Source organism: Schistocerca piceifrons, chromosome 5 (genome assembly GCF_021461385.2).
Source record: "Schistocerca piceifrons isolate TAMUIC-IGC-003096 chromosome 5, iqSchPice1.1, whole genome shotgun sequence".
NCBI lineage: Eukaryota > Metazoa > Arthropoda > Insecta > Orthoptera > Acrididae > Schistocerca > Schistocerca piceifrons.
The window spans coordinates 580,527,668-580,540,367 of NC_060142.1; positions in this window are offsets into that span (position 1 = coordinate 580,527,668).

Genomic DNA, 12,700 nt, shown 5'->3' on the forward strand with positions numbered 1-12,700 from the left:
GAAAGTGCTGGCAGGTCGATAGAAACACAAACAAACACATACATACACACAAAATTCAAGCTTTCGCAACCAATGGTCGCTTCGTCAGGAAAGAGGGAAGGAGAGGGAAAGACGAAAGGATGTGGGTTCTAAGGGAGAGGGTAAGGAGTCATTCCAATCCCGGGAGCGGAAAGACTTACCTTCGGGGGAAAAAAAGGATGGGTATACACTCGCGCCACACACACACATCCATCCACACATATACAGACACAAGCAGACATATTTAAAGACAAAGAGTTTGGGCAGAGATGTCAGTCGAGGCAGAAGTGCAGAGGCAAAGATGATGTTGAATGACAGGTGAGGTATGATTGGCGGCAACTTGAAATTAGCGGAGATTGAGGCCTGGTGGATAATGGGAAGAGGAGGATATATTGAAGAGCAAGTTCCAATCTCCGGAGTTTCGGATAGGTTGGTGTTAGTGGGAAGTATCCAGATAACCCGGACGGTGTAACACTGTGCCAAGATGTGCTGGCCGTGCACCAAGGCATGTTTAGCCACAGGGGTGATCCCTCATTACCAACAAACACTGTCTGCCTGTGTCCATTCATGCGAATGGACAATTTGTTGCTGGTCATTCCCACATAGAATGCGTCACAGTGTAGGCAGGTCAGTTGGTAGATCACGTGGGTGCTTTTCACACGTGGCTCTGCCTTTGATCATGTACACCTTCCAGGTTACAGGACTGGAGTAGGTGGTGGTGGGAGGGTGCATGGGACAGGTTTTACACCGGGGGCGGTTACAAGGGTAGGAGCCAGAGGGTAGGGAAGGTGGTTTGGGGGATTTCATAGGGATGAACTAACAGGTTACGAAGGTTAGGTGGAACGGCGGAAAGACACTCTTGGTGGAATGGGGAGGATTTCATGAAGGATGGATCTCATTTCAGGGCAGGATTTGAGGAAGTCGTATCCCTGCTGGAGAGCCACATTCAGAATCTGATCCAGTCCCGGAAAGTATCCTGTCACAAGTGGAGCACTTTTTGTGGTTCTTCTGTGGGAGGTTCTGGGTTTGAGAGGATGAGGAAGTGGCTCTAGTTGTTTGCTTCTGTACCAGGTCGGGAGGGTAGTTGCGGGATGCGAAAGCTGTTGTCAGGTTGTTGGTGTAATGCTTCAGGGATTCCAGACTGGAGCAGATTCGTTTGCCACGAAAGACCTAGCCTGTAGGGAAGGGACCGTTTGATGTGGAATGGGTGGCAGCTGCCGTAATGGAGGTACTGTTGCTTGTTGGTGGGTTTGATGTGGACGGACGTGTGAAGCTGGCCATTGGGACAGGTGGAGGTCATCATCAAGGAAAGTGGCATGGGATTTGGAGTAGGACCAGGTGAATCTGATGGAACCAAAGGAGTTGAGGTTGGAGAGGAAATTCTGGAGTTCTTCTTCACTGTGAGTCCAGATCATGAAGATGTCATCAATAAATCTGTACCAAACTTTGGGTTGGCAGGCCTGGGTAACCAAGAAGGCTTCCTCTAAGGCGACTCTGAATAGGTTGCCGTACGAAGGGGACCCATCCTGGTACCCATGGCTGTTCCCTATAATTGTTGGTATGTCTGGCCTTCAAAGTGAAGAAGTTGTGGGTCAGGATGAAGCTGGCTAAGGTAATGAGGAAAGAGGTTTTAGGTAGGGTGGCAGGTGATCGGCGTGAAATGAAGTGCTCCATCACAGCGAGGCCCTGGAACGTGCGGGATATTTGTGTATAAGGAAGTGGCATCAATGGTTACAAGGATGGTTTCAGGGGGTAACGGATTGTGTAAGGATTCCAGGCGTTCGAGAAAGTGGTTGGTGTCTTTGATGAAGGATGGGAGACTGCAACGTAATGGGCTGAAGGTGTTGATCTACGTAGGCAGAGATACGTTCTGTGGGGGGCTTGGTAACCCAGCTACAATGGGGCGGGCCGGTATGTTTGGGTTTGTGAGTTTTAGGAAGAAGGTAGGGGTGCGGGGTGTCGGTGGGTCAGGAGGTTGATGGAGTCAGGTGAAAGGTTTTGTAGGGGGGCCTAAGGTTCTGAGGATCCTTGAAGCTCCGCCTGGACATCAGGAATGGGGTTACCTTGGCAAACTTTGTATGTGGTGTTGTCTGAAAGCTGACGCAGCCCCTCAGCCACATACTCCCGACGATCAAGTACCACGGTCGTGGAACCCTTGTCCGCCGGAAGAATGACGATGGACCGGTCAGCCTTCAGATCACGGATAGCCTGGGCTTCAGCAGTGGTGATGTTGGGAGTAGGATTAAGGTTTTTTAAGAAGGATTGAGAGGCAAGGCTGGAAGTCAGAAATTCCTGGAAGGTTTGGAGAGGGTGATTTTGAGGAAGAGGAGGTGGGTCCCGCTGTGACAGAGGACGGAACTGTTCCAGGCAGGGTTCAATTTGGATAGTGTCATGGGGAGTTGGATCATTAGGGGTAGGATTAGGATCATTTTTCTTCGTGGCAAAGTGATACTTCCAGCAGAGAGTACGAGTGTAGGACAGTAAATCTTTGACGAGGGCTGTTTGGTTGAATCTGGGAGTGGGGCTGAAGGTGAGGCCTTTGGATAGGACAGAGGTTTCGGATTGGGAGAGAAGTTTGGAGGAAAGGTTAACTACTGAATTAGGGTGTGTGTGGTGCCAGATTGTGTTGATTGGAATTTTGAGGTTTTGGAGGGAGTGAAGCTGGAAGTGGGAGACTGAGTAGATGGGAGAGACTGGGTTTGTGTGCAATGAGAGGTGGTTGAGGTTTGCTGGAAAGGTTGTGAAGGGTGAGTGAGTTGCCTTTCCGGAGGTGGGAAACCCGGAGATTGGATAGTTTTTTGAGGTGAAGGGTGGCATGCTGTTCTAATTTGCGGTTGGCATGAAATCCTCCCCACTCCACCAAGAGTGTCTTTCCGCCGTCCACCTAACCTTCGTATCCTCTTAGTTCATCCCTATGAAATCCCCAAACCACCTTCCCTACCCTCTGGCTCCTACCCTTGTAACCGCCCCCGGTGTAAAACCTGTCCCATGCACCCTCCCACCACCACCTACTCCAGTCCTATAACCCGGAAGGTGTACACAATCAAAGGCAGAGCCACGTGTGAAAGCACCCACGTGATCTACCAACTGACCTGCCTACACTGTGACGCATTCTATGTGGGAATGACCAGCAACAAACTGTCCATTCGCATGAATGGACACAGGCAGACAGTGTTTGTTGGTAATGAGGATCACCCTGTGGCTAAACATGCCTTGGTGCACGGCCAGCACATCTTGGCACAGTGTTACACCGTCCGGGTTATCTGGATACTTCCCACTACCACCAACCTATCCGAACTCCGGAGATGGGAACTTGCTCTTCAATATATCCTCTCTTCCCGTTATCCACCAGGCCTCAATCTCCGCTAATTTCAAGTTGCCGCCACTCATACCTCACCTGTCATTCAACAACATCTTTGCCTCTGCACTTCTGCCTCGACTGACATCTCTGCCCAAACTCTTTATCTTTAAATATGTCTGCCTGTGTCTGTATATGTGTGGATGGATATGTGTGTGTGTGCGAGTGTATACCCGTCCTTTTTTCCCCCTAAGGTAAGTCTTTCCGCTCCCGGGATTGGAATGACTCCTTACCCTCTCCCTTAAAACCCACATCCTTTCGTCTTTCCCTCTCCTTCCCTCTTTCCTGATGAGGCAACAGTTTGTTACGAAAGCCAGCACTTTCATTTGGTAAGTCACATCATCTTTGTTTTTAGATATATTTTTCCTACGTGGAATATTTCCCTCTATTATAACCATATTAGTAATACCTATTCACGTGGTTAAGATAACACAAGCTAAACAGAACTAACAGAAATTCTTAGAAAAAAAACCCTAAGTGTACATTAAAATGAGAGTCCACAAAGGATGCACAACTAAGGATAAAATATGTTAAAATAGTGCATCCTCGGTACATGACGTGCAAGAGAATATCCTCTTCAGTCCAAGGTCTGCCAGAAAGCCTATCACATAGGAAGAGCTACGTAAAAGGATAAAAGTCCCCAAATAAAAGAGCACAAACTACTGTTAAATGGAACAAAATATATAATGAATTAATGGCATGACATACCAAATCCCCCATTACAAAACTTATAGCAGTCCAGGCTTAGGGCGTGCCACACATGGAGCTGCATGAAGACAAATAGGCGGTCTTTTGAACACTTAAACATGCAAAAAAAGAGGTTTTATGGACTGCATACCAGGAGGTATGTGAGGAAGACATTATAACCACCTGAATAAGGCTTGAGACTCACCAGTGCTACATAAACACTCAAAAGACCAGTAAGAAGCATAACCCAAAGTTGAAATGCCATCAGGAGGGGGCCACGTATCTGTAACATTGGCGAGTGGACTGCCCATGCCATCTGACTGTCAAAATTTGGATTTTGATTCATAATATGATCAGTAGTGCTCGAACTTAGCTGCTTCTGCTGTAATTACTGGTAGGATATAAGTGCCTTATAAGTTTTTATGCAGATGAAATGACACACAGCTAGAGACCGTACTGGTCTCATGCAGATATGATTTTATGTATATAGACTGAAGCGGTGAGTGAAAATTTGCACCACGGCTGGGAATGGAACCCGGGTTTCCTGCTTTGTAGGCAGGTGCATTAGCCACTAAGCCACCTTCGCACAGTCCACTTTTATGTACCCCCTTGCACACGAACAGAACATAAGGTGCTCAGTTTTTTTTAATTAGTTTCCACTACAGCTATGAACTTGTTAACCACCTGATCATGGTATTTAGGTACAAATTTTGTTAAGAATTTTATAAAGCAGACTGAGTAGACTCTCTTTAAAATGTTCCTACAGAACTTAAAGTTTTGTTTTCCCCTAAAACAAACAGGAGTAAAACCAAACACAAACAAGGATAATGGGTGGATAACTTCTGGGATTAAAGTATCGTACTGGGAAGGGAGTGCTTTCCTAATACAGAGGGCAGACTGTAAGCAAGAGTTAATTCCTTTGCCACCAGTATTCCAAAATTCACCAGATGATTAGTAAAAATGCAAAATATGTGCACTGTACATAAAATAGTAACAGGATAAGGCAAAAACAAATTAGAAAATGATTCAACGAGAAACAAAAAAAATAGAATTCAAAACAAAATTGAAGCCTCTGGAAAAAGAGTGATAGAAATGGTGACATATTCAAATTATTGGTCACCATATTCAGTGATTACTACCTCACTGGCTCAGCAAACATTGCACCCACTAATAAACAACCAGATAGAGATGCATTAGATAGTCCCCCAATTTGGATCTCTGGGCAGGGACTACTCAAGAGGACGTCGTTATTAGGAGAAAGAAAACTGGCATTCTACAGATCGGAGCGTGGAATGTCAGATCCCTTAATCGGGCAGGTAGGTTAGAAAATTTAAAAAGGGAAATGGATAGGTTAAAGTTAGATATAGTGGGAATTAGTGAAGTTCGGTGGCAGGAAGAACAAGACTTTTGGTCAGGTGAATACAGGGTTATAAATACAAAATCAAATAGGGGTAATGCAGGAGTAGGTTTAATAATGAATAAAAAAATATTAGTGCAGGTAAGCTACTACAAACAGCATAGTGAACGCATTATTGTGGCCAAGATAGACACGAAGCACATGCCTACTACAGTAGTACAAGTTTATATGCCAACTAGCTCTGCAGATGATAAAGAAATTGATGAAATGTATGATGAGATAAAAGAAATTATTCAGGTTGTGAAGGGAGATGAAAATTTAAGTCACAGGTGACTGGAATTTGACAGTAGGAAAAGGGAGAGAAGGAACCATAGTAGGTGAATATGGATTGGGGGTAAGAAATGAAAGAGGGAGCCGTCTGGTAGAATTTTGCACAGAGCATAACTTAATCATAGCTAACACTTGGTTCAAGAATCATAAAAGAAGGTTGTTGTACACATGAAAGAATCCTCGAGATACTAGAAGGTATCAGATAGATTATATAATGGTAAGACAGAGATTTAGGAACCAGATTTTGAATTGTAAGACATCTCCAGGGGTAGATGTGGACTCTGACCACAATCTATTGGTTATGAACTGTAGATTAAAATTAAAGAAACTGCAAAAAGGTGGGAATTTAAGGATATGGTACCTGGATAAACTGACTAAACCAGAGGTTGTACAGAGTTTCAGGGAGAGCCTAAGGGAACAATTGACAAGAATGGGGGAAAGAAATACAGTAGAAGAAGAATGGGTAGCTCTGAGGAATGAAATAGTGAAGGAAGCAGGTGATCAAGTAGGTACAAAGACGAGGGCTACTAGATATCCTTGGGTAACAGAATAGATACTGAATTTAATTGATGAAAGGAGAAAATACATTAAGTGAAGCAGGCAAAAAGGAATACAAACGTCTCAAAAATGATATCGACAGGAAGTGCAAAATGGCTAAGCATGGATGGCTAGAGAACAAATGTAAGGATGTAGAGGCTTACTCATGAGGGGTAAGGTAGGTACTGCCTACAGGAAAATTAAAAGAGACCTTTGGAGAAAAGAGAACCACTTGCATGAATATCAAAAGCTCAGATGGAAACCCAGTTCTAAGCAAGGAAGGGAAAGCAGAAAGGTGGAAGGAGTATATAGAATTTCTATACAGGGGTGATATTCTTGAGGACAATATTATGGAAATGGAAGAGGAGGTAGATGATGATGAAATGGGAGATATGATACTGCATGAAGAGTTTGACAGAGCTCTGAAAGACCTAAGCTGAAACAAAGCCCTGGGGGTAGACAACATTCCATTAGAACCACTGACGGCCTTGGGAGAACCAGTCCTGACAAAACTCTACCATCTGGTGAGCAAGATGTATGAGACAGGTGAAATTCCCTCAGACTTCAAGAAGAATATAATAATTCCAATCCCAAAGAAAGCAGGTGTTGACAGATGTGAAAATTACCGAACTATCAATTTAATAAGTCACAGCTGCGAATTCTTTACAGACGAATGGAAAAACTGGTAGAAGCCGACCTCGGTGAAGATCAGTTTGGATTCCATAGAAATGTTGGAACACATGAGGCAATACTGACCCTACGACTTATCTTAGAACCTAGATTAAGGAAAGGCAAACCTACATTTCTAGCCTTTGTAGACTTCGAGAAAGCTTTTGACAATGTTGACTGGAATACTCTCTTTCAAATTCTGAAGGTGGCAGGGGTAAAATACGGGGATTGAAAGGCTGTTTACAATTTGTACAGAAAGCAGATGGCAGTTATAAGAGTCGAGGGGCATGAAAAGGAAGCAGTGATTGGGAAGGGAGTGAGACAGGGTTGTAGCCTCTCCCCAATGCTATTCAATCTGTATATTGAGCAAGCAGTAAAGGAAACAAAATAAAAGTTCGGTGTAGGTATTAAAATCCATGGAGAAGAAATAAAAACTTTGAGGGTCGCTGATGACATTGTAATTCTATCAGAGACATCAAAGGACTTGGAAGAGCAGTTGAACAGAATGGGCAGTGTCTTGAAAGGAGGATATAGGATGAACATCAACAAAAGCAAAATGAGGATAATGGAATGTTGTTGAATTAAGTTGGGTGATGCTGAGGGAATTAGATTAGGAAATGAGATACTTAAAGTAGTAAAGGAGTTTTGCTATTTGGGGAGCAAAATAACTGATGATGGTCGATGTAGAGAGGATATAAAATGTAGACTGGCAATGCCAAGGAAAGCGTTTCTGAAGAAGAGAAATTTGTTAACATCGAGTATTGATTTAAGTGTCAGGAAGTCGTTTCTGAAAGTATTTGTATGGAGTGTAGCCATGTATGGAAGTGAAACATGGACGATAAGTAGTTTAGACAAGAAGAGAATAGAAGCTTTCGAAATGTGGTGCTACAGAGGAATGCTGAAGATGAGATGGGTACATCACATAACTAATGAGGAGGTATTGAACAGAACTGGGGAGAAGAGGAGTTTGTGGCACAACTTGACAAGAAGAAGGGATCGGTTGGTAGAACATGTTCTGAGGCATCAAGGGATCACCAATTTAGTACTGGAGGGCAGTGTGGAGGGTAAAAATCGTAGAGGGAGACCAAGAGATGAATACACTAAGCAGATTCAGAGGGATGTAGGCCACACTAAGCAGATTCAGAGGGATATAGGCTGCAGTAGGTACTGGGAGATGAAGAAGCTTGCACAGGATAGAGTAGCATGGAGAGCTGCATCAAACCAGTCTCAGGACTGAAGACAACAACAACAACAACAACATAGATTTACTTGTGTGACAGCATGTACTACCAAGGGGCATTGGTTTAAAAAATACAACAGAACATTGTAAAATCTGTCAAATCAGTGACAAGTGATTCTGCTGGCTAAAATGGTGGTTCTGGTTTAACATTAAAATCTTGATCTCTCTTGATGGGATCACCCCTAATCTATTTTTGTGATCAATAAATGTCGTAGGGAATATTTCCCTGCAGATTCTGTAAAACTGGCGATAAGCAAACTACCTCTAATCCATGCAGATTCTCTAAAACTGGAGATAAGCAAACTACCTCTAATTAGAGACCCATGCTGTCTTATCAAACATTGTTGGGAAAGTATCATATGATAGAACATTGACTCATTGAAGTGAGCAGAATTTCTTAACTTCCTCTTAGTTTAGCATCCATAGAGTATCCTCCACACAGATGACAATCCACGACTGGATGAATGAAGCTTTGGGAGAGTTAAACAAGGAACAATTACTTCATCATTCTTGAGTTTCTTCAAGCATATTTGTTGATCAACTGTCCCATGGGTATACTGCTGATTCACAGTGTCCAACAGACACAGTATTTCAGTGTCCAGACATGTCGGTAATATAAGTTTTACTGATGAATTGTCCTTTGGGATGTGCATGGCCAACTTACATCCCCTGCCCCCATGAGCCAGTCCTCATGTGAGAATGCACATTGGTGAATGAGGAGGCAATTATGCCAGCATCTGTGGCCAGCAACGCCCGCCAGGGCATCCTGATTTGCGGTAGCATGGGTGTAGTTTACTCCATCCGCCCTTGTTTCATTATGTTTCATTTGCCCAGTGTATACTTAAGTAGAACCAGTGCTGGTTCCAAAACCACAATCCCAGTTGATGAAATTGTCCTTGGTGCATATCTTGTTGGTCTCAGTTGAGTGGTGGTGCAATAGTTAACACACTGAACTCACATTTGAGGGGACAACAGTTCAAATCCCCATCCAACATTCAAATTTTGGTTTTCATTGATTTCCATAAATCGCTCCAGGGAAATGCCAGGATATCCTTTCATAATTCAAGCTTGTGCTCCATCTTTAATAACTGTGCTGTCAATGGGAGGTCTTCTCTCCTTTCTTCTTTTGATGGCCTCTCTAATAATACTAGCCCAGTATCTGGGAGTCTGTGGTAAAATTCTGGTACATTCGTATTCAATTGTGTGAGCCTCGGACAAACAGTGCTCTACAACTGCTGCCTTGGTACATCAGTCAAATGTGCGTCTGGTGGTCTTGGCAGTGATCATTGATGATGCACATTGTCCAATATAGGTCTTGCAACATTGGATGGAATCTGGCATACAGCAGCCTTGTGCAAATTGTGATCATATTTCAAGTTTTCCAATAATGCCCATATTTTATTGGGTGGGCAAAAGATGTGATGCTTTTTCAGAAGCACATAGGTGCCTGATTTTTCCCAAGAGCACACCAGTGTATTGTAAAAAGGCATAAGCTGTCTCTCTGTCCATGACTTTGTCTGCCTCCAAATATTGTACTTTATTGGAAAGACACAGAGCACACCTAATCTTTCATTCTGACCAACCATTTCTTTCAGAACACAGTTCTGAGGGATTCCATTACCCGGGGAAAATTCTCTGCATCTGAGGTGTGTGTACTATGTTTTTAGTACCCCATTACTCTGCGCAGGATGAGGGCAGTGATCTGTGTGAGTACAGGCCAGTGTGCGTTTTCTTCCTATACACACTGTGGTCCTTGACCCTGACATCAAGGAATGATAGTTTTCTTCTGCCTTGGTCTCTGTAGTGAATTTGATGTTGGGAGTCATGGAGTTCAGATGTGTGAGGAAGTTATGGAGTTTGTCCCTTCCATGGAGCAAGAATCATGAATGTGTCATCTATATAATGCAAAAAGCAAGTGTGTTTCTGTTCGGATGACTTCAGTACTTCTTCCTCAAATTGCTCCATACACATATTCACAACCACAACCACATGAGTGGACTGCCCATTGGATCTCCATTTGTTTTCCTAGTTTTTTTCCATTAAATAGAAAATACATGGAGGTCAGGACATGCCTGGGAAGGTTGGTGGACTTACCATCAAATTTCTGATCAATGAATTCAAGTGACTCTCGTAAAGGCACCCTGATGAAAACTGAAATGACGTCAAAGCCCACCAGGATATCTGAGTCCTTCAGCCATAAGTTGTTGATTAGTTTCACAAAATCCACAGAATTGTGGGTGTGTTGCAGGCCTCTACCCCCATAAGAGCTTAGGATGCCTTTCAGGTATTTTGCCAGTAAATATGTATGACACCTGATGTTGCTGACATTGGTACATAATGAGATACTATCTTTGTGTACGATAGGGAATCTCTTAAGTCTTGGTGGCACAGGTTCTTGTAGTAACAATTTTTTGATGAACCCTATAGTAGCCAGAATCCAACACAACCAGGAGAAACTGGCCGAGGAGATGCAACGGTGAGTTGCCAAAAACCACGAAAGGCAATAACAGGAGTGCATAAACAACAAGAAAACACAACAGACTGACAAGTCTGGGGTGTAAACCAAAATTGAGAGCCTAGACATAGCAGTATCTGGAACCAAGCAGCGCTGTATATTAGGTATGATACAAGAGTGCACTCAGAGCACGACTGAGGTCTGGGCCCCTGCACTGCTAGCTGTGGGTGCCAATAGGCTGGCATGGGGATGTGGCGTGTGCCTAGCACTGAGGTGGCAACAGCAGAGCTCACAAATATTAGGAGTTCTGCCTAGTGGCTGTCATCTGGGTCCATGCAGTCTGGCAGATTTTGAAGTTGCTGTATTGTGATGACAGAAACCCCCTCAGCTAAATCTGAGGCCTTGATAAGTGCCCTGGTCTTGTTCTCTATCTTCTTGCTGTGGTCAGCATTGATCATCCAGTACATCATCTTTGCGTATTTTCAGTGTACTACTTGAAGGAGAGAACAATAGTGGCATTGCTTTTGTTCTTAGGTAATACAACAATCTCAGGGCAATCCATCAGATCCTTAATGTCTACCCTCTCTGTGTTGGTAATGGTTGACTTGGTAGGTATAGTTCTTATTAGAACACAAGAAATTTCACGATGCACTTCTTGAACTGCTTCAGGCAGTAGTCATGCTGTGACCCAGTCAACTGCATCCATGATGGTGTGAAATTAAGATGAAAGAAAAATTAAGTCCCCTCACCAGAACTGAAATCATTTCACCTCTCAGCTGCATGTCAGTCACGTTGATGACAGCATTGCCAATGGCTTCTAGTGATAGCTGTCATGAAAATTTTGATATTTGATGTCTTACACTATTGGCCATTAAAATTGCTACATCACGAAGATGACGTGCTACAGACGCGAAATTTAACCGACAGGATGATGATGCTGTGATGTGCTTTTCAGAGCATTCACACAAGGTTGGCTCCGGTGGCGACACCTACAATGTGCTGACATGAGGAAAGTTTCCAACCGATTTCTCATACACAAACAGCAGTTGACCAGCATTGCCTGGTGAAACGTTGTTGTGATGCCTCGTGTAAGGAGGAGAAATTCGTACCGTCACGTTTCCGACTTTGATAAAGGTTGGATTGTAGCCTATCGCGATTGTGGTTTATCATATCGCGACATTGCTGCTCGCGTTGGTCGAGATCCAATGACTGTTAGCAGAATATGGAATCGGTGGGTTCAGGAGAGTAATACAGAACGCCGTTCTGGATCCCAATGGCCTCGTATCCCTTGCAGTCGAGATGACAGGCATCTTATCCGCATGGCTGTAATGGATCGTGCAGCCACCTCTCGATCCCTGAGTCAACAGATCGGGACGTTTGCAAGACAACAACCATCTGCATGAACAGTTCGACGATGTCTGCAGCAGCATGGACTATCAGCTCGGAGACCATGGCTGCGGTTACCCTTGACGCTGCATCACAGACAGGAGCACCTGCGATGGTGTATTCAACAACGAACCTGGGTGCATGAATAGCAAAATGTCATTTTTTCGGATGAATCCAGGTTCTGTTTACAGCATCATGATGGTCGCATCTGTGTTTGGCGACATTGCGGTGAAAGCACATTGGAAGCGTGTATTCGTTATCACCTTACTAGCGTATCACCCGGCGTGATGGTATGGGATGCCATTGGTTACATGTCTCGGTCACCTCTTGTTCGCATTGACGGCACTTTGAACAGTCAACATTACATTTCAGATGTGTTACGACCCGTGGCTGTACCCTTCATTCGATCCCTGCGAAACCTTACATTTCAGCAGGATAATGCACAACCGCATGTTGCAGGTCCTGTACAGGTCTTTCTGGATACAGAAAATGTTCGACTGCTGCCCTGGCCAGCACATTCTCCAGATCTCTCACCAACTGAAAACGTCTGGTCAATGGTGGCCGAGCAACTGGCTCGTCACAATACGCCAGTCACTACTCTTGATGAACTGTGGTATGGTGTTGAAGCTGCATGGGCAGCTGTACTTGTACATGCCGTCCAAT